The 26,637-nt window shown below is 45.3% G+C and overlaps 1 protein-coding gene across 15 annotated transcripts in view; it reads left to right on the forward strand.

Annotated features, from left to right (window-relative positions):
• CALD1 (caldesmon 1) overlaps nt 1-26,637 on the forward strand; it is a 201,184-nt gene that overhangs the window by 18,728 nt on the left and 155,819 nt on the right. The window contains exon 2 of one of the 15 annotated variants that reach the window (XM_083401953.1): nt 24,069-24,222. The exons of the other annotated variants lie outside the window; for them this stretch is intronic. The gene's annotated coding sequence lies outside the window, so the exon portion shown is untranslated. The remainder of the gene's footprint in view (nt 1-24,068; nt 24,223-26,637) is intronic. 15 annotated transcript variants of the gene reach the window in all.

Raw genomic sequence — 26,637 nt, forward strand, 5'->3', positions numbered from 1 at the left:
GATCAGCTTTCAGTTTATTCTTTAAAATGGTATTTAAAGAAAAGAAAGCATATATACTCACGCCCACATTGAACTGAGCGTTTCTTTGGCTTGCCTCTTGGCCTAGGTGCTCAATGCTGTGGAATAGTCCCTGAGCCAGTTTGACAGAAGCCGTAGAGGTCTAGCCTCTTCTTGAGTTAGAATTCCAACCCTGGGTCACTGGGGGCTTCCTTCTTGTTGTGCTGAGAGGAGAGGCAGAAATCAGAGCAGGGTTGGACAGATCAGGCTCTGGCCACAATGGATGATCTAGGGGAGTGTGACCGGGCTGGTCACACCGGTTACAGATCTTCTGGGGTGCTACAGCAGGCACTGCAACTAAGATGTCCAACAGAAGATGGTGGATTTTGGGGGTGCCACTGAAATTTGAGATGCCAAGGTCCATCACTTCTGGCCGAGGCCCCCAGCAGCTCAGAAGAGCCCTTCACTGGCATAACCCAACTTGGCCACTACTGCCATATCCACTGGGACCCAAGATGGCTGTTTTAGAAGGGGGTAGGTGACGGCGCTGCTTTTGAACAGGAGTATTATGTGGCTTGTTGTCTTTGTCCTAGACAGCATCTTAAAAAGCAGAGACATCACCTTGCCAGCAAAGGTCCGTATAGTTAAAGCTATGGTTTCCCCAGTAGTGATGTATGGAAGTGAGAGCTGGACCATAAAGAAGGCTGATCGCCGAAGAATTAATGGTTTTGAATTATGGTGCTGGAGGAGACTCTTGAGAGTCCCATGGACTGCAAGAAGATCAAACCTATCCATTCTGAAGGAAATCAGCCCTGAGTGCTCAGTAGAAGGGCAGATCCTAAAGCTGAGGCTCCAATACTTTGGCCACCTCACAAGAAGAGAAGACTCCCTGGAAAAGACCCTGATGTTGGGAAAGATGGAGGGCACAAGGAGAAGGGGACGACAGAGGACGAGATGGTTGGACAGTGTTCTCGAAGCTACCAGCATGAGTTTGACCAAACTGCGGGAGACAGTGGAAGACAGAAGTGCCTGGCGTGCTCTGGTCCATGGGGTCATGAAGAGTCGGACATGACTAAACGACTAAACAACAACATGATGTGGCACCTGTAAGAGTGCCAGTTCTGCAGGCTGAGGCAGCCAAGTGGGTACATATGGTGTAAGGTGATTGTTGATCTATATAACCTTCTCTGCTACCAACCAAGAGTTCAAAACTGGTAGGGGCATTTTCCAAACAATAAAACCAAAATGGGAAGCTCAGTCCCGTGGAGCTGAGGTGGCACACGATGTATCTGATTTTATCTCTGTTAAATGGAGCAAAACCTCTGGGCTTTGCTCCATTTAGGGAGCAGAGCCAAAGGCTGCTGCCTGTGCCATCCTAATCTAAACAGCTGCAATTCAGCCAAGCAGTTATTTTCTTTTTGTAAGAGTGGCCCCTAGTCCCAAGGAGTACTTTTGCCTTGAAATGTGAACTGAATCAAATGTATCCCCCTCCCACCTTTAGTCTCTATAAATCACACTGCGACTTACAACAGCCTACAAGGATAACAGTATGCTTCTATGCATGCCTACTCTGGAGTAAGCCCCACTGAGTTCAATAGCACTTGCTACAGCCTGAATCTCCCTGAGACCCCCCCCTCCCGATAGCAGCCTATTCCAACCTCTGTGTTTGCCAACTGCAGTGAGAAGAACCAGTTTATAGACTGTTTGCCTTCAGAGCACCTCAGCAGTGGTGATTTGTATTTGGAAACACCCCAAACTTCTCTCACTCCGAAGAAAATATATGATTTTTATCTTGGGTGTTTCTGCGCTGCTCCATTCTGCCTGCTCTGCAGTCTGCATTCCATTTAGCACAAGTGTTGAAATGCAAAGCCACTAAAGAGTTTTATGCAAGTGCCTGTATGAAAATTATATTATTTATTAGCACATATGAAGCTGGGAACCAGAAGCGTGATGAGGGGAGGGGGAGAGTGATGGGGGCGCCTGGCCTGGGCACAGTCTGGTTAGGGGTGCTAGCTAAATGTACTAAAGCTCATGTAATACGTTGACAGTTATTGCATAAATTAACTTCACTAGCAGATTCTGTATTTTTTATATTTTTTTTGTATGGAACATGTTTTCAAGATGGCCGATGAGAAGCGAGAGACCAGCTTCCTCAGAGGTTTAGTGAGGCCAGCAGGCCGGGCAGAAGAGTGTATATTGCATCTTCTCAGTGGTGCTTGCTGCCTAGCAAACCTCCCATTTTAATTCTGCTGCTGGGAGAGAAGAAGATTGGAGACACCAGCTTGGTTCACACGTAGCACTAAGTCAAATTGTGGCTTAGTGCAAAGGCAAAAACATGCAGGTTTCAGAGAGGAGACAGTCACCGCTTAATCTGGTCCTGCTTCTGGCGTGATGCTGCGAGCTAAGACACACTTTGCTTATCTTAGCATCCAAACCCTAGGCTCAAGGTTTGTCTGGAAGAGAGAAACCATGGACGACAAACCATGGCTTACCTCACAACGGTGCAGCAGCAAGACTGGAGGAGAAGCAAAATGGCTCTCATTTCCTCTCTGGAAACCTGCTTTTTGCCTGCTCAAGCTAAGCTACGGTTCAGCTTAGTGGGGTGTTTGGACTGAACCACTGAAAACCAGCAGCCAGCAAATATTTTACAGAATAGCTGCTGGTGAACGGGAGCCGTATTCTGGGATTTAAAGATCTGGGATTTAAAGATCCACAAACATGATTATCTCACTCTGGTGTTTGTTCCTAGCGGTGTTGGGAAATGGAATTTTGAAACTGACCTGGGATAGTTCCGGTGCTGTTAGAAGCAACATGCTTTAAATATAATAATAATAATAATAATAATAATGATATAATATACCCTGCCCATCTGCCACTACATATCAGACAAGCACCACCTCTACTGGCTTTTCAGTGCCCATTGAAAAGCCTCCCCTTTTCAGCAAACTTTCCAAGTGGAAATTTTAATCCGAGTCCATCTGCATTAAATTTGATAGTGCTTTCATATCTGCTGATATTTCTGTGATTTTTTGGGGGGAGGGGTTAATTGCTTCATAGCCCAACCCTCTGCAATGCATGAATCTTTTTTGTCTGACATGGGACTCAAACCCACAACCCTGGGATTAAGAGTGTCATGCTCTACCAACTGAGCATTAAAAAATCTACTTGCAACTCTGCACTGGGGGACCCTAGGTTTCTTAGAGAAAAATCAGGATACCAATGTGATGGGTAAATAAATAGATAAAAACAGCTGGAAACTCGCGGTTGAACCCTCTGAATGCATCCATCTGAGAATCTTCAAAGCTGTGGTGACAAGAACTGTTGCCATTTCACTCTTACTTCTAAAGTACTTGCTGGCTTTTCTTTTCTAAATCATTCTTTTCACACTCTCCTGGCAAAACCCCACGATGAATAATTCTTGCTCTCCCGGAGAAATTTGCCCATCTTGTCTTTCAACCCCTACCTGCACTGATACATGCCTTTCAGAGCACATTTTATAGCTAAGGGAGAAGACGTGGGGGGGGGGGACAGGAAAAACGGGGAACTGAAATGTAATCGGAAAAATATTTGTTCTTCAAGGCCCACCACAGTTTTCTTGCTAATGCCAGCTTCCCTGAGGATTCCCAAACGCAGCCACGCCTCGAGGATACAGCTCTGATAATCTTAGGAAAACCGACTTAAAAGAGATGTGGGTATTGTGTTTTTGTTTTTTAAGCTACAGATCTATGGCTACCTCAGTACTAAGCTGTGCTCATGCTGTGGGGAAGGAAAAAGAAATAGATGAGCTTGAGCTGCAAATTAGAAGTTAGATGCTGTTATCTGTACTAAATGATGGTCAGATAGAAGAGAGGTTTGCTCCCTTTGGATTGCTTCGTGGGTTCCAAGCAGTGGACATCGCCCTCTGTTAGAAAGGAGTCGTGAATTTCACTGGCCGAAACTGAAACGCTGGACAATCTCTAGACCAGCATCAAAGTGCAACCTGAACTCATGTCATTTGCCAAAGTGAATGCAGATACTTGACAAATGTATGCCAGCTGTCCAGGTTTAGCGCAAACATACCTGTTTGCTAAGAACCAGTTAACAGCAGGCGACAGTATTCTGGAATCAGTGGTGGGAGACGAGAAACAGTGGCAATGTACCAGGTAATTGAAATGCAAGGGTTGAGGGCCAGTTCCTGCTGGGTGCAGCCCATGGGATTATCACAACGAAAGGCACCTGGACATAACCTGTTTTCGCATGATTTCTCCATATGTGCATACTGACAAGCGAACCTTGTCAGCATCAGATTTGACATTTGAAACAGCCCTAAGGGGTGTGGAACTGGCAAGTGGACCTTGAAGCTGGTGAGCAACCACTGTCTGTGTGAACTTGGACCTCGCAACCCTCTCCAGGTCCAGAAGGACATGTAGCGTCAACCCAGTCCAACTGGCAGGTGGTATGAAGCCCCTTGGTTGTTCCGGGAGCCCGGGACTTCACACGGACAGCAGAACAATGACGCCTTCTTGCTACACTTCAGTCTTAGCGTATGTTGTTGCCCACTGGCACCCTGAGCTGGGAAGATTTGTTCAGATGTGGTTAACCACAGTCCTGGTTGGGTTTTGAAACTACCCCACTGCTAGCTTGAAGCAGAGATTTTGTGGGGTTAGGAAATGTACGTGCAGCGTTCTATGTCTTTGAATATCAGGTGCCGAGAATCACAAGTGGGGAGAGTGGCTGTTGCATTTAGGTCCTGCATATGGGCTTCCCATAGGCCTCTGACTGGCCATTGTGTGACCAGGATGCAGCACTAGATAGGCCATTGACTTGGTCCAGTGTGGCCATTCTTATGCACTCAGAGGGGGAGTGGCTTAAACAGCATCTCCTCCTGTCTCCTCCCAGCTCTAACCCTTGCATTGCTAATAGACATTTCTCTAGGGGAGGAGTGTTTGGCTTACATCAGGGAATGGGAAGGAAGGTTTCAATACCTCCTCTCAGATAATTGTTTCTGATCTTCAAACCAGCCCCAAGGGGCTGCTAATTTGCGGAATGAAAAAGCACGGGGAGATCCTAATTTTGGATATCCCAGAGCCTTGTTTGGTGTGGCCTTTCAGCTTCTGTTTTCTGGAAGAAGGTACAGGGTTATAAAGACAAGGACTAGCCACCTGAGAAACAGTTTCTATTCCAATGCGATTTTGGTTTTAAACACATTGTAAGGTAGTCTCTGTAGGGACGCAGGTGGCGCTGTGGGTTAAACCACAGAGCCTAGGACTTGCCAATCAGAAGGTCGGTGGTTCAAATCCCCACGGCGGGGTGAGCTCCCGTTGCTCAGTCCCTGCTCCTGCCAACCTAGCAGTTCGAAAGCACGAAGTGCAAGTAGATAAATAGGTACCGCTCCGGAGGGAAGGTAAACGGTGTTTCCATGCACTGCTTTGGTTCGCCAGAAGCGGCTTAGTCATGCTGGCCACATGACCCAGAAGCTGTACTCCCTCAGCCGGCTCCCTCAGCCAATAAAGCGAGATGAGTGCCGCAACCCCAGAGTCGGCCACGACTGGACCTAATGGTCAGGGGTCTCTTTACCTTTACTTTTAAGGTAGTCTCTATGGGAGTATATTGTATTTAATTATGGGGTATCAGAGTTTTAAGGGGGCTAACCAGGCTGGGATAGCTGGAATAGCAGGCTTGTGGGTTTTTTAATGTCTGATGTAGATTTTTTCAATTTCGTTGTTCTGTATGGGACAATGACAATAAAGATTATCGTATATCATATCGTGGTGCTGCCAGCCACTGGACAAGCATAGAAAACTGTACTTTGCAGATTGGAGGCTACCTAGAAGGAGAGGCCACTGAAGCAAGACTTGTCAAATGGCATTAATACCCTCTCCTTTGGCTTCTTGAGTGCTGTCTTGCATTCCTGATTTGTTTGATAAAGCACATACCAGAAATGGAAAGAACCTCCTGTACAGTGATGACCTTAACCCCCAGCTCTGTGATCACTTCCTGTGGTAGCAGCATGAGGGCTCTGGATGTCCAACCTGGTTGAGGGCACCTATTCTTCAGATGGGAGTTTAGTTTTGGTCATCTGCTAGGTATAGTTGTCTACGGATGGGGGAGGAATTATGTTTGCATTTCAGTGCAGACCTACCTAATTCATGGGAACTGAAACACAGATATGCTTCAACATCCACCAATCTCTGAATTGTGTGTAAAAAAAGTGTACAACAGCACACATATGAGGGAAAATTTTTGTGTAAAAATGAATACATTAGTGAACGTAATTACAGAAATTTATGAAATTGCATACAAAAATGCCAACAAATTTTTATGAGGTCTTTCCCTCCCCGCCCCCAAACTGCAAGCTGATTAGGTATTTGGACAAGTAGACTTCACGCTGCGAAAATGAAAAGCTGAGAGAGGCTGAAATTGATCCATCTATTCACAGTTTTGTCTCAGAGGCCAATTGTGCCTTGTCCTTGTTTTGGCCTTTTTGGGTGCAGAGGGATGCAACTGTTTCCTCCTAAGGTACACAAAGAGAGGAAGTAAAATACTGGCTCTGGGTTTTCTGTTAAACACTTGCACAAGGAAAGAAAGACTACCCTTCGTTAGCTGAGAGGACGATCAGAAGAACAAAGACGTGTTCTTTGACATGTGAATTTGTTATCCAGGAATGTTTTGGCTGAGTTGGGGTGGAGAGATTTTGGGAATATGGAAGCCCTTGTCATGTCACCTCTGCCTGCTGTCCAACCATCACACTCAAAACCTGGCAGTACGAAACAGACTACAACTCCACTTTTTATTTTTAATATACTAGATAAACATTGTTCTGTGGTGACCATGGCATCAGTCCAACAGGCCTTATTAAGTCAAAACTCCCCTTGGAGATTTCACTGGGTATATTGAACTCCAAGACTCTTGACAGACTAACATCTTTTTTTTTCCTTTTCTGTAATGGAAACAGAAATTTCACACGTTATTCTCACGACAGGATATATGGCAGAAAACTGCACAAAGAACCTCGGCATTCTGTATCCTGTATCAATTCACGGCTAATAATATTTAGAAGTCTTAAAGCCCTCTCTGGGAGGGAGAAAAAAGTAAAATAATTTTGGCTGCCTCTCAGTAAAGTGTAAGTTGATAAAATGCTCAGAAAATATTGTATGTCCGCACATGTATTTTATCTTGACAGGCTCTGTGCAGTGGAGAGTCACACAGCAGAATCTTGCAGCCAAGTTGGAAGAAAAGAATGTTTTTCTTACAAGATTGTATTTGAGGTGGACTCTAGGGTTCTCCTAGAGAATGCCAGGTTCTGGAATCTTCTTTTCTAGCCCAGACTTTCTGGTGACTTACGTTAGCATAGTATTACAGCGGTCAGTGGAATGAACTTCAGCCTAACCACAATGAAAACTAAGTCTTATTGAAATAGCACTTATGGAGAAATTTATGGCCACAATATCACAATTATTTAAAAGGACGCTCTTGTTCTATCACCCCTTATGGCTGCTCTGAAAGAGGAGACTGCCCTCCCTTCCCCTCTGAACTGATTGGACATCCCTCATGAGGAGGGACGCGTCATTCCTCACGTCAGACGTCCCCTCACAGGAGAGGACAAAATGGGGTGCCAATGCTGACTGGCTTGATTTTTGTAGTTTAAGGAAGGTGCAAGGATTATTATGATCCAGTATTTACCAATAAGACTGGTGTAGCTCATCTCAGCCACATGTAGAAACCTTTTCCTATCCTCTTCTGCCCTAACCCCATTGGCCTCTCACAGTGTCTGTAGAGTGAAGACTACTTGAATGATGATAATGAACATAGATGTATGATGGGACGATATGCATCATTATGAAGAGTGAGATGGAGAAGAACTGGGGAAAAGCACCATCTATGGCAGGTTCTTGGGAGAGATCCACATGCATCTCTGCATTCTGTGTGATCCATGGGATCCTGTTAACAGAGGCTACCATTGTCCTCATTTCAGAGACAGGGTCACTTTTGCCCTCCGTAATGGTGATCAGACATGTTGTAGTTTGCCGATGGTAGTTGTTTGCTTACATGCAGGAAAGCAAAGTTACATTATCAGGGTCACATGACTGGAATAGGGCCAGAGTTGCCCCAATGGCTTTGGTTTCTCCCCCCTTTCTCATCAGTGTTCCTATTTGCCAGTCTACCCATGGCTCAGTGGGATAAACACTGACAACCAAGTCGACTTCTGTTTGCATAGTCCTCCCCAGGGCCTTGGCCAGAATGTGAGGATATTGGAGATTGGCATACATATTTATATACCACTGTCTCACAAAGCATCAGAGTGGTGTAAAGTAGCATAAAAATCCATGGATGGATGGGTGGATGGATAGATAGACAGATAGATAGATAGATAGATAGATAGATAGATGATAGATAGATGATAGATAGATAGATAGACAGACAGACAGACAGACAGACAGATAAAGGTAAAGGTAAAGGTAAAGGTAAAGGTAAAGGGACCCTTGACCGTTAGGTCCAGTTGTGGCCGACTCTGGGGTTGCGGCACTCATCTGGCTTTATTGGTTGAGGGAGCCAGCGTGCAGCTTCCAGGTCATGTGGACAGCATGACTAAGCCGCTTCTGGCGAACCAGTTTACCTTCCCGCCGGAGCAGTACCTATTTATCTACTTGCACTTTGGCGTGCTTTCGAACTGCTAGGTTGGCAGGAGATAGATGGTAGATAGATCCCCACAAAACATAAAGTAGGTCTGGGTATCCTATGTATTGCTCTCAGATTCATGCACTTTTGTGATCTGTAATAAGGCATGTTCTTTGCGGATGGGAAGAATACCTTTCTTCTTTGGTGAGTGTTTTTGGGGTGTGTGTGTAAGAATCTGTCCACTAGGCTCAGAACCGACATAACTAACGCAATTCTGTTTCTGAGCTGTCAGTATCAATACAGACTGGATCAGATGTTGCTTGTTATTCCCCCTCCCCATTTGTCTTTTTACTTTTTAAAATGTTCAATAAAACCTGACTTTTGAAATCTGCTTTTTAAAAGAAGTTGTTTTCGAATAGCGTAACCCTGACTCCCTTTCCCTCCGTCCCTCACCCCACCCTGCCTTTGACAAATGGGGGAAGGAGGCAGCCAGAAGGAGTGAGACATACTGGGCCCAGTTCCAGCAGTTGAAAAGATACCCTGGAACAGGATGTAGGCGCAAATACCCACTCAGCAAACATGTAACATATTGATATATTTAAGAGGCTGAAGATTAGGACTATCCAGCCACCACTGGGAGTGGCCCTGTTTCCCTTTGTTTACAGTTTCAGTCCTATGAGTTGAAAGCTTTAAGGAAAAGTTTTATCTACTTATCAAATATTAGAATTTATGATCTCTCTCTCTTTGGCTGAAGTACTTTTGGAGGAGTTGACATCTTGAAGTCTGCATGTTTGCTTGTTTGTGTTAGCTTAGCAGTTGTCAAAATTATCAAGTGGTCTTATCTGGTACTTTGTCTGCTACTTTTCTTGCTTCCTTAATTTTGCTTCCCAAGAGAATTCATAACAACAAAGGGTCCATCAGGAAATATTTATATTTTTTTGTTAGTGGCCTCAAGCCCCATCACTGAATGACGTTTCCTGAGGTTTCCTTGCCTGGGAGCCATGGCGCAGGCTTGAAATTAGTTTGAATTTGTAATGCCGATCTGGTCAGATGATGCTTTTGTGTGAACCCCCACCCATGGTGAAACATTTCCGCTGTGGTGACTTCACAAGCTTTGCCATTTGGTGATTTGCACACTGCACCAGGAACAGTGCTTATGTTATGCTTAAACCAGGGGTAGGGAATCTGTGGCCCGCCAGAATTTATGGGACTACAACTCCCATCATCCCCAAGCATTCATCATGCTGGCATGGACTGATGGGAGTGGGAGTCCAACATGTTCTCCATCATTGATTTAAAGGGGAAGCCCATTCACTTAAATTGTATGAGGGTTAGTCAACTGATTTGCCTGTTCCCATGAGTCAAAGAGATATCAAAGACACAACTTTTCAGAAACCAATTGGAATGGCAAGGGGGATACGTAAAACTTGTGGGGTGCTGTAAATGTAATCTTGAACTTTGATGAGAAATGGTGGCCACTTCTCATTCTAAGCCCCTTTCATTGTTAAAGCTTGTTGAACTTTAATTAGAACTTGCTGGATTTCGGAAGCAGCATTTCAGCAAGATACTGCAACATAGGTCTCAAAATCCACATAGGTCTCAAAGCAGGCTTCAAAGAAGCACATGCTTCCAAAAAAAAACCCAAAAGTTTTGTTACGTTTAGAACATTCTTGGGATGTTGGTCTTTCATCACGGAATACAGTTGTAAGGGACATTTTCAAAATGTTGATGCAACACCAGAATATTTAGTATGTTGCTAGTTACTAATCTACTGCTTTTGCCAGAGAACCACATTCATTTTACTCTGAACAGATAATTTGTGTAGATTTTATGTTTATTACTGAATATCCAGTCTCTCTCTATTACATCTGTTATTGATAAATTTCTTTATGAGTGTCCTGTATATAAAAAACAAAACTGGCCAATTGGCCAAACAGTATAACCGAGGCCTCGTTTTCATAGATAGCAGATTAAATTATAAATCTGTGTCTGGAATGTACGACTTCAGACTTAAAGTGGGAATCACATGACTGAATATCATTTGTACAACATAAAATATATAATATTATATATAATAGACTATATCTGTGGCAAATGGATACATACTTTAAGAACAAAAACAAAGCAAAAACATTCCAAAACAGTCAAAACATTCTAAGAACAGTTAAAATTAAAAACATCTTTAAGCAGTTACAGTTAAAAACATTGTTGCATGCAATGATCTTGGGGTTGTCAGGAACAGTATTCTTAAGCCACCCGATGCCTGGGTAAACAGGAATGTTTTCTAATTCCTCCCAAAATTTAATAATGATGAGGACAGGCACTTCTTCCTTGAGAGGGCACTCCACAACTGGGGAACCATCACTGAAACGGCCCTGTCACGGGTCAGTGGCAATTGGGCAGCCCCTGGTGGTTGTGCCACCAACAAGGCCTCATGTGGCTTAGCCTGGAATAGAGGAGACTGAGAGCAGATATGATAGTCATCTTCAAATATCCAAATGGCTGTCTCATGGAGGATGGAGCAAGCTTCTTTTTGCCTGCTCTGAAGGGTAGGACCTGAACCAATGGATTCAAGTTACAGTGGTGCCTCGCAAGACGAAAAGAATCCGTTCCGCGAGTCTCTTCGTCTTGCGGTTTTTTTCGTCTTGCGAAGCAGGCCCATTAGCGTATTAGCGCTATTAGCGGTTTAGCGGCTATTAGCGGCTATTAAAGGTTTAAGGGATTAGCGGATTAGCTGCTAAAAGGCTATTGGCGGCTATTAAAGGCTTAAGGGATTAGCGGATTAGCTGCTAAAAGGCTATTAGCGGCTTAGATCAGCTGGTAAGCGGCTTAGATCAGCTGTTAAGCGGCTTAGCGAACAGCTGTTAAGCGGCTTAGGGGCTTGGGAAAAAGGGGGGGAGGGGAAAAAACCCCAGGAATCGCAAGACATTTTCGTCTTGCGAAGCAAGCCCATAGCAAATTCGTTTTGCGAAGCACCTCCAAAACGGAAAACCCTTTTGTCTAGCGGGTTTTCCGTCTTGCGAGGCATTCGTCTTGCAGGGCACCACTGTATAAGAAAGGAGATTCCGACTAAACATCAGGAAGAACTTTCTGATAGCAAGAGCTGTTTGACAATGGAACTGGCTCCCTCAGGAAGTTGTGGACTCTCCTACCTTGGAGGTTTTTAAGCAGAGGTTGGATGGTCATCTGTCATAGATGCTTTATTTGATATTCCTGCATGGCAGAGGGTTGAATTAGGGGACACTCGAGGTCCCTTCCAACTCTATGATTGTAGAATTGTAGAATTCTATGACTCTGTATCCTCGTACAGTGGTACCTCGGGTAAAGTACTTAATTCGTTCCAGAGGTCCATTCTTAACCTGAAACTGTTCTTAACCTGAAGCACCACTTTAGCTAATGGGACCTCCTGCTGTTGCCGCACCACCGGAGCATGATTTCTGTTCTCATCCTGAAGCAAAGTTCTTAACCTGAGGTGCTATTTCTGGTTTAACAGAGTCTGTAACCTGAAGCGTATGTAACCTGACGCGTATGTAACCTGAAGCGTATATAACCCAATATGATAAAAAAAAGTGGTTCTCGAGAGCTGACACTTAGTACCAATGGTGTATATTACATTAGAGCAGCTTTTCGTTCATAATTATGCCCATTTTTTTGTTGATTATAGCTGTATCTCCGCTTGAGCTGATGTCCTCGGTAGGTTTGCCATATTTTGAAGAGCAAAAAAGAGGACACATTTGTCGACTTCTCCTTTTAACTATGGATCACGATGATGACACTCATTTTACATACCCATGAAAAAGAGGGTGTGTCCTGAAAAAAGAGGACATATGGCAACCCTATACAGTATAGCCCATGTATTTTATCATCACATTAATGGAGGGAAATAATAGAACCAAGGTATCCAGGCTAGATTCAACTCAAAGCACTCCGGCTAGGTTCTGCTCTAGGGGAAAGTTGTATGCTGCTTTAAGAGATGCCAAGAGTCAAGTTCAAACTGCTATGCAATGTTTTTCAACCCTTTTTAATGCCTTGATGCTGGGTTGATAACACAAAAGGAAAATTCCTGCCAAATACCTGATTTTTCACAGAATGGTATTTCATGGAAGGGAGACCTCTCTGTTGCATTCTGCAGAGTTCACAGACCTCTGCAGTTTATTTTAAGAGATCGGCATTTGTTTGGCCTAGTTTAATGTCAATTATCTAATCAGAAGCAGACACACAACATCTTAGGCTGTGAAAGATACTGAGGAATGTACTAAGAACTTCAAAGGGGAAAGTAAAAGTTCAGTACCCATCCTAACCGTGAGACCCCTTACAACCCATCTCCCCCTTCTCTACTTAATTAGGTTTCGGGTTTTTTAAAGATCAGTTTATCAGCAGCTATATTTCTTCTGCGTGAATCACAGCTAACAGAATTGCAGTTAAGTCAGCTTTGCTTATACCAAGAGAATCAACGTTAAGACCTATTACCATCCCCTCCACTTCTGATGTTTAGCAGTCAGTGTTGATGCATAAGTAAAGGTAAAGGTACCCCTGCCCGTACGGGCCAGTCTTGCCAGACTCTAGGGTTGTGCGCTCATCTCACTCTATAGGCCGGGAGCCAGCGCTGTCCGAAGACACTTCCAGGTCACGTGGCCAGCGTGACAAGCTGCATCTGGCGAGCCAGCACACGGAATACCGTTTACCTTCCCGCCGGTAAGCAGTCCCTATTTATCTACTTGCACCCGGGGGTGCTTTCGAACTGCTATGTTGGCAGGCGCTGGGACCGAACGACGGGAGCGCACCCCGCCGCGGGGATTCGAACCGCCGACCATGCGATCGGCAAGTCCTAGGCGCTGAGGTTTTACCCACAGCGCCACCCACGTCCAGTGCTGATGCATACGTAGTGAATAATGTCTGTGCACAAGAGGGAGGTATCAGCAGGCCTGGACAAAACATCTTTAGGAGAAAACCCTAAAGTAGTGGGGGAAAGGGCACTGCAAAGCAATCCAACGAGGACCGAGCACGCTCAGTGGCCATGGGGCAGAGGATCCCAGAATACTGAGTGGGAATGGAATGGAGCATCTGGAGGAGGGTGTGTCTGGCCGATGGAGACAGTGGACAGGTGCATTCTGCATGACAATCTGTTGCTGCAGATCCCACTTTTATTCACCAGCATTGGACGAAGCAGCATTGGTTATGTTGGACAGAAACCAACCACCATTTGTTTTTCCCATAGTCTCAGGCTGAGGACAGTGGGGTTTCAGACGCATCATGCACCTGCCATTATGTAACCCTGCTAGTGCTGTCACTGTAGAGGGCCTTGCCTGCTCAAGGGGATGGAGGCGCATGTGACATAAACAGCCTCTCTCTCTCTCTCTCTCTCTCTATATATATATATATATTGCATTTTATGTTCACCACCCTAGGAGGTGGGTTAGGCTGAGAGAAGGTGACTTGCCCAAGACCACGCAGTGAGCTTTGTGGTTGATGTTGACCTGAGTCTTCCCAGTCTGACAATCTAACCCAGTGTTTCTCAAACTTAGGTCTCCAGCTGTTTACAGACTACAATTCCCATCATCCCTGACCACTGGTTTTGCTAGGGATGATGGGAGTTGTAGTCCAACAACAACAGCTGGAGACCTAAGTCTAACCTCACTGACCACTGACCTGCTTCAGGTGTATCTGAAGAAGTGTGCATGCACACGAAAGCTTATACCCAGAACAAACTTAGTTGGTCTCTAAGGTGCTACTGCACATTTTTTTTATTTATTTCGACTGCGTCAGACCAATATGGCTGCCCACCTGAATGTAGACTCACTGACCTTATCTATTTAAAAAGCTGGCCCAGTCTGAACATGAAAACTCTGGATCTGGCCAAAGGCTGTCTGTCATCTTGTTCTTGCAGTGCCCTGTGATTCCCAGCAGCAAGTATTTAGTAGTATACTGGCTCTAACCATGGAGATATATCTTGGCTAGCAACGTGCCTTTGAAAAGTGCTCTGCTTTGATGTGCCTTTGGAGTGTATGGGGGAGAGTGCTCTGGATTACACAAAATAAAGTCAGTGAAATCTGCCAAAACAAAACCACGCACACCTTGATTTCAGTTTGGATGTCTCAGGTAGAAGGTTGCCCTGTGCTTTCTAAGTTCCACCACATCTGCAGGTCTAGAGTTAGAGAATCCAGATCAGCACCTGTTGAAGTTGCCTTGGGAATTCCAGACATTTCCTGTGCACCTGCCTAGTTCTCTATACATTCATTGTATTATTTTCACTAGAACAGACACATTCACCCTGAGCGGAAAGTGCCTGCTGTCCTGGAATTCTCAAGATTCTGGAATTCTGTTTGTTACCCTGCAAGGTAAATTTTACTGAAATAACATGCTGTTCTCTTGAGGAGAACACACACACACACACACACGCTTCCTCCCTCAAGAGGCAAAAGGAGCCCTTGTGATCTAGGATTGTATTTCTTTCTTTTGGTGGAATATCTCAGAAATCAGCAGGACAGAGCTGTAGCAGTGTTACAAAAGAAGGAAAATAAGACAAAGTCGTCATGGCGCCCTGGAATATGGAAAATTCCGATAATTGTTTGGCTTCCATGTTGACAAAGAGGGTTGCTTTTGGCTTGAAAATGACCCTCTATAAACCAAGGAATTGTCTCCATCTCCTCTTTAAAGACATTAAGGAGATCAAAATACTGTCTTTTATTGGACCACATTGTGGGTAAGTATTTGATACGATAAGGAAGGTTTCACGTCATGCAGAGTCCTCTGTTGGGCTAAGGCCGAGACAGATAATTTATTAACTCAGTCTGTAGCCTGGCTGTCTCCTTAGACACTGGATTGGACATGGAGAAGATTTGACAGCCATAAAGAAGGAAATGGGTGGGAAACCAAAGCCTAGAGCCTGTAGTGCTGAGATTGTGCTGTGCAAGGTATAGAATTCACTAGCATTTCAAAAGACTGACCCTGGCATGTTGGGAAGGAGAGAATGATAGATCCAGGGGGAGAACGGATGGGGGGGGGGGAATCATGTTTGCCCTGTCACTAGGAATGGACTAAAATATTCAGCTCAGTAATTTGGGGAGGTGCTAAAAAATAAAAAAGACCCTGAAGACTAGCTCAATTTTCAGGAGGCAGGCAAATTCTAAGGGACTTTGGGTAATGGGGATGTTACCTTAAATGGTGTTTCCATGTGCTCTGCCACCTGTCATGGTGTCCTGTGTGCCAAAGGTGGTTTAGTCATGCTGGCCACATGACCAGGAAAAGCTGTCTGCGGACAAAGACCAGCTCCTTCAGCCTGAAAGCGGAGATGAGTGTTACACCCCATAGTTGAATTCGACTGGACATAACCGTCCAGGGGTCCTTTACCTTACCTTACCTTACCTTAAAGGTAAAGGGGCCCCTGACCATTAAGTCCAGTTGTGGACGACTCTGGGGTTGTGGTGCTCATCTCGCTTTATTGGCCGAGGGAGCCGGCGTACAGCTTCTGGGTCATGTGGCCAGCATGACTAAGCCGCTTCTGGCGAACCAGAGCAGCGCAAGGAAATGGCGTTTACCTTCCTGCCGGAGCGGTACCTATTTATCGACTTGCACTTTGACGTGCTTTTGAACTGCTAGGTTGGCAGGAGCTGGGACCGAGCAATGGGAGCTCACCCCATCACAGGGATTTGAACCGCTGACCTTCTGATTGGCAAGCCCTAGGCTCTGTGGTTTAACCCACAGTGCCACCCGCGTCCCACCTTACCTTATGAGGTTCCTATGTTCTCTTGAAGAGAAGAGCACAACTGGATCGAGCTCATCTAGTCCAGCATTGTGTTTGCATGATAGCCACCCAGATGCAAGTGGGAAAGCTGTAAGCAGGAAGCTTGGGGCTGGGTCAACTGCAGTTCTTTTGGGGGACAGGGGTTCTTAAAAGTAGATTATCCTACCACACAAATTCCACACCAGATCCCGCCCCCTCCACAAAAAGCTGAACAAAGTGTGTTTTGCTCCTTGCTGATGCTTACAAATGATGATGATGATGATGATGATGGTATAATAATAATAATAATAATAATAATAATAATAATAATAATAATTGTATCCCACCCATCTGACTGGGTTGCCCCAGCCACTCTGGCAGTTTTTCCATAGGAGTCAGCCATATTTAATATCTGCTATGCAGCAATGATTTATGTAGAAATATGCTTCGTTAGCTACCAGACACAAAAAGGGAGTATTTGAAAGGTATTTACTATTTAAGGATGTGCTGAAGCTTAACCTGTCCGATGAGGAAGGTGAAGTAGAGGAGGTTTTGACCCCAAAAGGGAAGTGTTTTCTTCTTTCTTTCTTTCTTTCTTTCTTTCTTTCTTTCTTTCTTTCTTTCTTTCTTTCTTGGAAACGGAATGCATTCTACCCTGATATAATTTGTGTATATGCTGTCCCTTACATTGCCTGTCATTTAAGTGCTTAATAGACGCATATGCCTAATGTGTCTTATTCCTCCTCCACTTTTCAAACTACACATTATCAGGTTTCCAAATGCAGAGACTTTTTACAGCTCTGTATTTTGTGTCCAACTGCACACAAAAAATAACACCTTGCTTCGGGAAAGGTTTCTCTTTGGGGAAAGGCAGTAGCTCAGTGGTAGAGCACACAAGTTCCGTGAAAATGGTTCCAGGTCGCACTCCCAACATCTCTAAGTTGGGCTGCGAGTGTCTCCTGTTTGAAGCCCTAGGCAGGTGCTGCCAGTCAGTGTTGACAGTCCTGAACTGGACAGACCAATGATCTGACTGGGTATAAGGCAGCTCCCTGTTTTCCTAGGTTTTTTTTTTTTTTTTGCCAAAAACAAAATTCAAAAGCCACATTGCACATGAACAACAGTACATGTGTTCCGGTGGAGAGGGGAGATGGGTGCCCCACTGGTAGTTTTTGCAGCAACAAAGAATAGGTTGGATGCAGAGTGTTAAGTTGTGGGTGAACATATCAGATGACACAGCGATTCTTCAACAGCTCTTGTTTATTCACAGGCCAGAAGAGAACTGAACTGAAGGGTTCAGCCAGCCTGCTCACATAGAGCTCCACTAGAACGCAACAGTAACCATTTTCTGTAACTATCCAATCACTGAACGTCACTTTCAATCCCTTATTTGCATATGTGGACCTGAGTGAAAACTATCTACAGTATCCCCTTGCTGGCCCAGGGTGAGAACTTCAGTACATAACACAGAGGAAGTTAGTTATACCTTAGACCCACTGGAATCAATGGGACCATCATAGCTGTGTGACTAACTTACCCCATGGATTTCAGTGGAATTAAAGCAGGGGTCAGCAAACTTTTTCAGTAGGGGGCTGGTCCACTGTCCCTCAGACCTTGAGGGGGGCCGGACTGTATTTTTTTTTGGGGGGGGGGAATGAATGAATTCCTATGCCCCACAAATAACCCACAGATGCATTTTAAATAAAAGGACACATTCTTCTCATGTAAAAACACTAGTCAGGCCCCACAAATAACCCAGAGATGCATTTTAAATAAAAGGACACATTCTACTCATGTAAAAACATGCCGATTCCCGGACCGTCAGTGGGCCAAATTGAGAAGGCAATTGGGTCGAATCTGGCCCCCAGGCCTTAGTTTGCCTAAAAGGTAAAGGTAAAGGTACCCCTGCCCGTGCGGGCCAGTCTTGACAGACTCTAGGGTTGTGCGCCCATCTCACTCAAGAGGCCGGGGGCCAGCGCTGTCCGGAGACACTTCCGGGCCACGTGGCCAGCGTGACATCGCTGCTCTGGCGAGCCAGAGCCGCACACGGAACGCCGTTTACCTTCCCGCTAGTAAGCGGTCCCTATTTATCTACTTGCCCCCGGGGGTGCTTTCGAACTGCTAGGTTGGCAGGCGCTGGGACCGAGCAACGGGAGTGCACCCTGCCGCGGGGATTCGAACCGCCGACCTTTCAATCGGCAAGCCCTAGGCGCTGAGGCTTTAACCCACAGCGCCACCCGCGTCCCCATGGATTAAAGAATGTCCAATTTACTGTGGATTCAATTCAACATGTTTCGTACCCCTTCCCCCATCCAACTGAGCACCTGCAATTAGCCTCTAAGGCCTCATCCCTTGGGTTTGGGGCAGCCATTGCCAACGTGGTGCCCTCCAGATGTTTTAGACAATGGATCCCATTGGGCTGAACTTTTGGAGGGCACCAGGTTGAAGACGGATGGCTTAAGGGGAAGAAGGAATGCCATTTCAGAAGGCACAGAAACCAGACAAGCTTTAACCCTTGGAATTTCTCGCTATGGAACATAAAACACAGCACACCAGGCAAATGCACTCAGAAGTTTTGGTTAGGCTCATTTCTGTAACATTTTCATCTATCAGCAGAAGCACACCTCAGTGGAGCGTAACCCTTTTTTTGGCCCGAGATTTATACATTTCATTTTACAGACTTTGCCAAACTTTTAAAATCTCTTATTCTAAAGTGGAACAACCCCTGCCCCCCTTTTTTTATGAAGTACAAGCACATATTTTACATTTATTTTCATAACTTCCACTTAAAAACAATCCTTTGGGGGGCTGTAGTTGGGTTAATAAAGCTGAGCAGTTAAAGAGTGTGGAAGGAGCCTTCGAGGCCTGTTCCGCACAAGGAGACAATGTTGGCTGAGGGACAGAAATTAAAGATGCAAGGACATGGTCTGGCAGACTTTCTCCAGAGCAGGACTCGGATCCAAGGGCTTCGTCCCAAGTGCACAGAAGTTAAAGGAACGACTCCGACAGTGCTTTCCACAAGATCACTTTAATGCAGATTAGCTGTTCTTTAACACCATTGCTGTTGGATTTCTTGGCAAACACAGGGCGAAAGCCAACGCAGTACTAAGCGAAAGTTCTCCCAACATGAGTGATTTTGCTTGCACTACAGAATCTTCTCCCCCTACACCCCACTAAAACTGTGATAAGGGTTCCCCTAACCCTCTACAGGGACGTGGGTGGCGCTACAGAGCCTGGGACTTGCCGATCAGAAGGTCGGCGGTTCGAATCCCCCCGATGGGGTGAGCTCCTGTTGCTCGGTCCCTGCTCCTGCCAACCTAGCAGTTCGAAAGCACGTCAAAGTGCAAGTACATAAATAGGTACCACTCTGGTGGGAAGGTAAACGGCGTTTCCGTGCGCTGCTCTGGTTCACCAGAAGCAGCTCAGTCATGCTGGCCACATGACCTGGAAGCTGTACGCCGGCTCCTTCGGCCAATAAAACGAGATGAGCGCCGCAACCCTAGAGTTGGTCATGACTGGACCGGGGTCAGGGGTCCCTTTACCTTTACCCTTAACCCTCTAGAACAGATTTGGGAAGGGTGGAGGGAGAATCCCATTTCACAAGCAGAAATCCTTGCACAGGTAGGATGTGTAGGTTGAATACTGCCCAGGAATTTCCCACATTCTTCTGGAACATTTTACAGGCTGGAGGGTGTTGACCTACCCTAACCACTGAGGAAACAACATTATTTTTTTTAGCTCCTTGGGCACCTTTGGGTTTTTGAGTAAGGGCCATGGCAACAATGGAAGCAATTGCATGTGTTTCGGTAGGCTAAGCAAGGAAGTTTGCTTCAAGCAAAATTTGAGAGCAAACTGGAGGTTTCTGCTTGGACAGAGCATCAGAGGAATTTTGATGGAAGTCATGCACTTTCGCGAAATGTGTACATAAGTGACAACTTTGTTTAAAATTAACTTACTACTTTAAAAAATGAAATTAGCACACAGGGTGCATGTGTGTGTGTATGGCACTAAAGGGTAGGGGGTAACCTCCAGCAGGGTTGGGCTGCATCAACAGGAGTATAGCATCTAGATCAAGGGAAGTAATAGTGCCACTGTATTCTGCTCTGGTCAGACCTCACCTGGAGTACTGTGTCCAGTTCTGGGCACCACAGTTCAAGAAGGACACTGACAAACTGGAACGTGTCCAGAGGAGGGCAACCAAAATGGTCAAAGGCCTGGAAACGATGCCTTATGAGGAACGGCTAAGGGAGCTGGGCATGTTTAGCCTGGAGAAGAGGAGGTTAAGGGGTGATATGATAGCCATGTTCAAATATATAAAAGGATGTCACATAGAGGAGGGAGAAATGTTGTTTTCTGCTGCTCCAGAGAAGCGGACACGGAGCAATGGATCCAAACTACAAGAAAGAAGATTCCACCTAAACATTAGGAAGAACTTCCTGACAGTAAGAGCTGTTCGACAGTGGAATTTGCTGCCAAGGAGTGTGGTGGAGTCTCCTTCTTTGGAGGTCTTTAAGCAGAGGCTTGACAACCATATGTCAGGAGTGCTCTGATGGTGTTTCCTGCTTGGCAAGGGGTTGGACTCGATGGCCCTTGTGGTCTCTTCCAGCTCTATGATTCTAGGAAACTGGTTTGGGAAACCAGGAAACCAGATCATGATCAAGAATGGGGCACCGCAGCTGTTTCTCTTCAAAATAAGAGCGGCAAGTTGAATCACGTGGCTTCCCCTCCCCCACCTCCACAAAGTGTTTGGGCCAAAGTCAGGCTTGAAAAGAACAAGACATCAGGTTTTATATTTGTAGCTTGATAAAAGCCAAGTTCTAATTAGTACTTGTGCAAGCAGGACCTGGAACAAAGCATTGTAGCTCCTGTCCAAAGTAGTAGCCAGCCAGCTAGCTAGCTGTGTCCTCTCCCAGGATACTCCATTGCATCCTCCCTCCCCATCTAGTTTCCCCCCCCTTCCCTCAACAGCCAGCCAGCAAATCAGTGGCCACTGAGCATGTGCAGTCCTCCCTGATTTGCTTTCCTCACCCTCCAATAAAGATTTTGTTTGTTGCAGGTTTGCAAGCCTCCAGGTTCCCCTCTGTATGGTGCTATAGCTCTCTTATGCATGGAGGGTCCTGTTTCAATATCCAGCGGTCCTCCCCCCCCCCGACACACTTTCTGTATCATAAGTAGATTTATAATCTGCCCTACTGCCCACTTTCCCCCCTTTTAACTGGATTTTCATTATGAGACGTTAGTGATATAAAACAAAATGTATGGAATGCTGAACACGTCCTTGGGAAGGCTGCAGAGCAAATCTGCCTTCTGCGAAAGCCAAAGGCACAGTGGGAACCAATAATGTGGCATCCTCCGCTCTGTCTCCCTCCTCACAATGATTCATTTCATTTTTCATAATTCCTCTGAAATGTTTCGGCTGGAGATTTGCAAAACAAACATGGCGTGATATCCAGCCCTTTGATATCTTGCCTTCTAGCCAATCTATCACCCTTCCCACCCGCAAGACACGCTCTTTAAAGTCTCCCCCCGATCTTTCCAACTTTCACATACATCCTATGGGTCTCACTCTGGTTTACTGCAGACCTTTTAGCAATACAACAAGACTTAGTCTTCAATATGCCACATGAAAAAAGAAAAATAAACATAAGAAGCTGCCCACCACTTCAGTCAAGTCACCATGGCCCGTGAAAGTGTGGGGGACGGGACTGCTATTATTATGATTATTTTACTATTAGGCTTCTCTGCCAGTATGCTTTCTACTAGGTTTTTATTATGTTTCCATCCTTGATGTTTTGTAATGTATTTCTAATGTTGTACACCACCCTGAGATCTTTTGATAAAGGACAGTATATAAAATGAATTAATAATACTAAGACTAATACTAAAATACTAATAATACAGCACAGGTGGCCACTGGCACATCGGAAACTGAAGCACCAATTTTTCATGGGGGTTTACTGTGGGGCACTTTTCACTGCAGCTCCTTATGCCACCCACAGGAGGGGAGAGCGCTCTTGTGCATGAATTCTGCTTGCGGGTTTCCCCACAAGCATCTGGTCATTGTTGTTGTTTAGTCGTTTAGTCATGTCCAACTCTTTGTGACCCCATGGACCAGAGCATACCAGGCACTCCTGTCTTCCACTGCCTCCCGCAGTTTGGTCAAACTCATGTTGGTAGCTTCGAGAACACTGTCCAACCATCTCGTCCTCTGTTGTCCCCTTCTCCTTCTGCCCTCCATCTTTCTCAGCATCAGGGTCTTTTCCAGGTAGTCTTCTCTTCAGGATGCTGGCCTAGATGGATTCTCTTGAAAATGTGGAACCAAATAAACATAAGTCTTATAAGTCTCTGAAAGTCTTTGTAGACTATGCAAGTCTCTGAAAGAAGCAATAGGTCAGATTCTTATCTGGTGAAAACAAGTCGTAAAGCTTTGTTTTATGGCGTCCAACGCTGCCGAAGTGGTCCGCAAACAGATGTAGTGAACAGAACAGTGATTCTGGATATGCCCACTGTTTCGTAGAATTCTTCTTCAGCACAGCAGAAGGATACGGAAATGCTTCATAAACCCATCTATATGGTGAATGGAATTGTATAGCAGCAATAACTATGGAGCAGTGGTCATAAGGTTATGACCTTATATTTTGGAAATGTACAGCCAGGGTGTTTCTTCTTCAATTTTTTTGGGGGGCCCCAAGAAAGTGGGGCCCTAAGCTATTGCTTGTTTAGCTTATACGTCAATCTGGCACTGGGTCAGTATTGTCTACGGTGCTTGGCAGTCAGAGGTGGATTTTTAGGAGAGCGCGACCGGTTTTGTCACACTGGGTGTGGGGCCTCGGGGGCTCTGCAGCCGTGATGCAAGGCAAGAGGCAAGGAGGACATCGGATTTTGGCATTTCACAGGGCACCGCTGTAGTTTGAGACCCCAAGGTCTCATGGTTTGTAACAGAGGATCTCCATTCTTTGTGACAAGAGGACATCTGTCAGGAGTCCAGGTTCCCAGCTTGATAGCACAGTAAGTGTAGGTAATTAAAAAATAGGTTTTATTGCAAAAATGCTCCGGACAGCTCCGACGAAGCCTCGGGCATCATTACTCAGGATGACCCTTCTGAAGACTCCTTCCAGCGTCAACAGAAGATATTGAACTTACGATCCTTACATCTTTTGTCTAGTAACCCTCCAATTCACCGACTCTTTGGACTTAGTGGATCATCTCCAACCTCTTCCTGTTCTGAGAGGCTGTCTCTGAGTTTGTTCGCTCCTGTTTGTGCTTCCGGTGAGCTGTGGCTGTGTTCTAGCCTGCTCTCAGCTACTACATTATCAGCCTGCCCGTCAAGGTCAGGAAGAGCCGAAGTCTGCAGCTGCCAGCTCTCCCCTGTCTGGCTAACATCTAAGCCTCTCTGTTCCTGGCTGCTTTCTGCAGTTGGCTGCAAACCTTCGCTTGGAGCTGGCTCATTCCTGACAACATCCCCAGCCCTAGTTGAAAGTGCTGGGGACTGAACTTTGGGCCTCCTGCATGGAAAGCAGATGCTCTGCCACTAACCTATGGCCCTCTGTGCTCAACTCCCTAAATTATGTGTTGTGCAAAGTACTAATCTGTTTCATTGGATCATGCTAAGTTCTACTAAGAGAAGGAGACATGCTTCTCTCTGTTCACTTTCTCCATACCAAACACCTTTTTATCAACTTTGATCATGCTGCACTTAGCCACACCCCCTGCAAACCTAAAGAGGTCCAAACATTTTTGTCTTTTCCCATAGGATCATGCAGACCCGAGACACGTAGATTGATAGCTCCAAAATCTCCAGTTTGGAATGGCAGTTCAGTGCTGATTCACTGGTGTAGAAGTAGTGGTTTTTGAACTAAAGAAGGCAGGTGTGAACATAGGTTAACACCAGAGAGAATTACCTGACGGTAAGAGCAATTCTGCTTCCCAACGCCATCGCCGAATATCCTAACCTTGATATGTTTCCAAGGAATAGATGCTTTTGGTATGAAGACACAGCTTTTGGTACTTAGACAAAGGGTCCAGGAAAAATATATATGCAAGTAATGAACAATCCTATAGAATGTAAGTGTCCTAAAGAGGCAGAGACTAAAATTGACGGACCTGCAAGAGTGGAAAGGTGTGACTGAGACTGTTTCCAGGCTATTGGTATTTTGCAGGTGGGGTTCAAACATATACCTGCACAATTAAAATGGATTTGGGGCTCTTGCACAAGCAACCTGCCTCCCACAACCAAATTAGACTTTTTGCAGCAAGGAAAGTGAAAGGAAAATGAACTGAAAAGTACAGGGTAACCATCACTTGATGTGATATCATGTAATCTCTGTACAAAATAAGAATGAATGCCCAATAAACAGCAGATGTCATTTAACTTCAGTGCAAATATTGTGAACACGTATCAGGATGAATGCTCAATAAACAGTGCATATGGAAATCCTCTAAGTCTCAACCTACACTGTTAATAAAAGTTTTCTTCAAAAGATCTGAAAGGGGGGCAGTTTTTGTTGCTATGGAAAGCTTTTGAGAAAAAACACACTCACCCCTTTTGATTCAACCCTATTCTAGATCCATCACTGAGGTAACTTTGCAAGCGATTGATGTAACTGTCAAAGAGTAACGAAGTAAGCATTGATCCTGAAGCAAGTTAGCAAAGTCGGGGGAAAGCACTTGTATAGCTTGTTTCAGGATTGGTGCTAATGCTTTACACTTCAACGATTATATTGATAGGTCACAAATTTACCTCAGTCTCACCTGATGCCCTTTCACCCTTGGTTCAAGCCTATGACTTGGCTGTCTTTCCCAATCTCTTCATGGATGTCCAGTTCCCTCACTTACAAAAACATGAAGCTTTTGATCTTTCTAACCTTGCTCTCCTGGTCCTATTGAAGCGTGTACACACACACACACACACACACACACACACACCCCTTCCCCTTCAGTATAGTTAAGCTTTATTATTGTTGTTGTTGTTTTAAAAAGGTTGTGTGAACCTTTCATGAACCTGGGCTGAACTTTTTAAAAGATTGGTTATGCAGCTTGGACCCAGGAGATTTTCGCATGTTTTGGATTTTATTCTGAGCATTTGAGCTTTTCTGGGCTGTCCGTCTCCCAAGTGTTAAATGAAGAAAACCCAACACCGATTAAGAACTTGTATTTTCAACTATAATATTTTAATGGGCAGCTGAAATGCAGAGCTAGTCCTGTTGGGACTTGTAAGTATGCATTGAAAAAGGATAGTTATTCAAAACTAGAGTGCCACATGCATCCCTGTGGCACGGGAATTTAAACAGATGATGTTTATGGGAAAGAGTTAGTGAGTTCCACGATGGATATGTATGTTTCTTATAATTTTTTTGGCTGCGGCCTGCACTTCTTCCTGAGTGTGAGCAACAGAAGCATTGGTCCTCCTTTTGAAGGAAACCATATAGTTCTGTGGTGAAAGAACAGCAATACATGGTGGATGGTAGATGAGGGAATGAAAGACCTAAATGGGTGACTTGGCATCTTCTGCATAGGACTGGCCAAAGACATTTTGACACCTGAGGCAGACTCCAAAATGGCAGCCCCCTTCCCACAAGGAAAGAAGGGATGAGGGAAGATCTACACCAGGACCAAGGGGGGAAAGAAAGGTCAACATTTGATCTGCTGTCCTAGTGGATCTTGTGGCAGCTTTGCCTTGCCTCATGGGTGGACTTGGCCTGAATAAATATCTACATTGGGATCTGTTGCCCATGAGGATTTTGCCACCTGAGGCAGTCACCTCACCACCGCATGGGTGGGCCAGCCCTGAATTACAACTCTTGTTGGCCATGGTGGCACAACAGCATCTGGAGGGCCACAGGTTCCCCTTTCCTGACCTAGAGCTTGGGTGTGTGGCTTAAGTGCATCCTGGTTGCAGCCTATTGAAATCGAATTGAAATACTTTATTGTCACTTGTACAACTTGTATACAGTGAGATTACACAAGCACCCCCCACTCAGATCTCTTAGTCTTAATTCCCCTCGTTTACTGGCGCACACCCACCAAACCCAAAAGTCAGTTGCCCTGTTATCTTTTCATTCAGCAGCCTGACAGCCCACGGATAGAAGCTATTTTTTACCCTGTTGGTGCTACTAATCATGCTTCTATATCTTCTGCCTGAGGGCAGGAGATCAAGAAAGTGCCGGCCAGGGTGTGACTCATCCCTGAGAATTTTCCTCACTCTCCTGAGGCAACGTTCTTCCGCTATTTCATCCAGCGGATTCACGGGGCAGCCCATAATATCTTGTGCTGTATTCACCACCCTCTGTAGGCACTTCCTATCAGTTGATGTCAAACCAGCG

The sequence above is a fragment of the Podarcis tiliguerta genome (genome assembly GCF_965153285.1).
Source record: "Podarcis tiliguerta genome assembly, chromosome: 10".
Taxonomy (NCBI): Eukaryota; Metazoa; Chordata; class Lepidosauria; order Squamata; family Lacertidae; genus Podarcis; species Podarcis tiliguerta.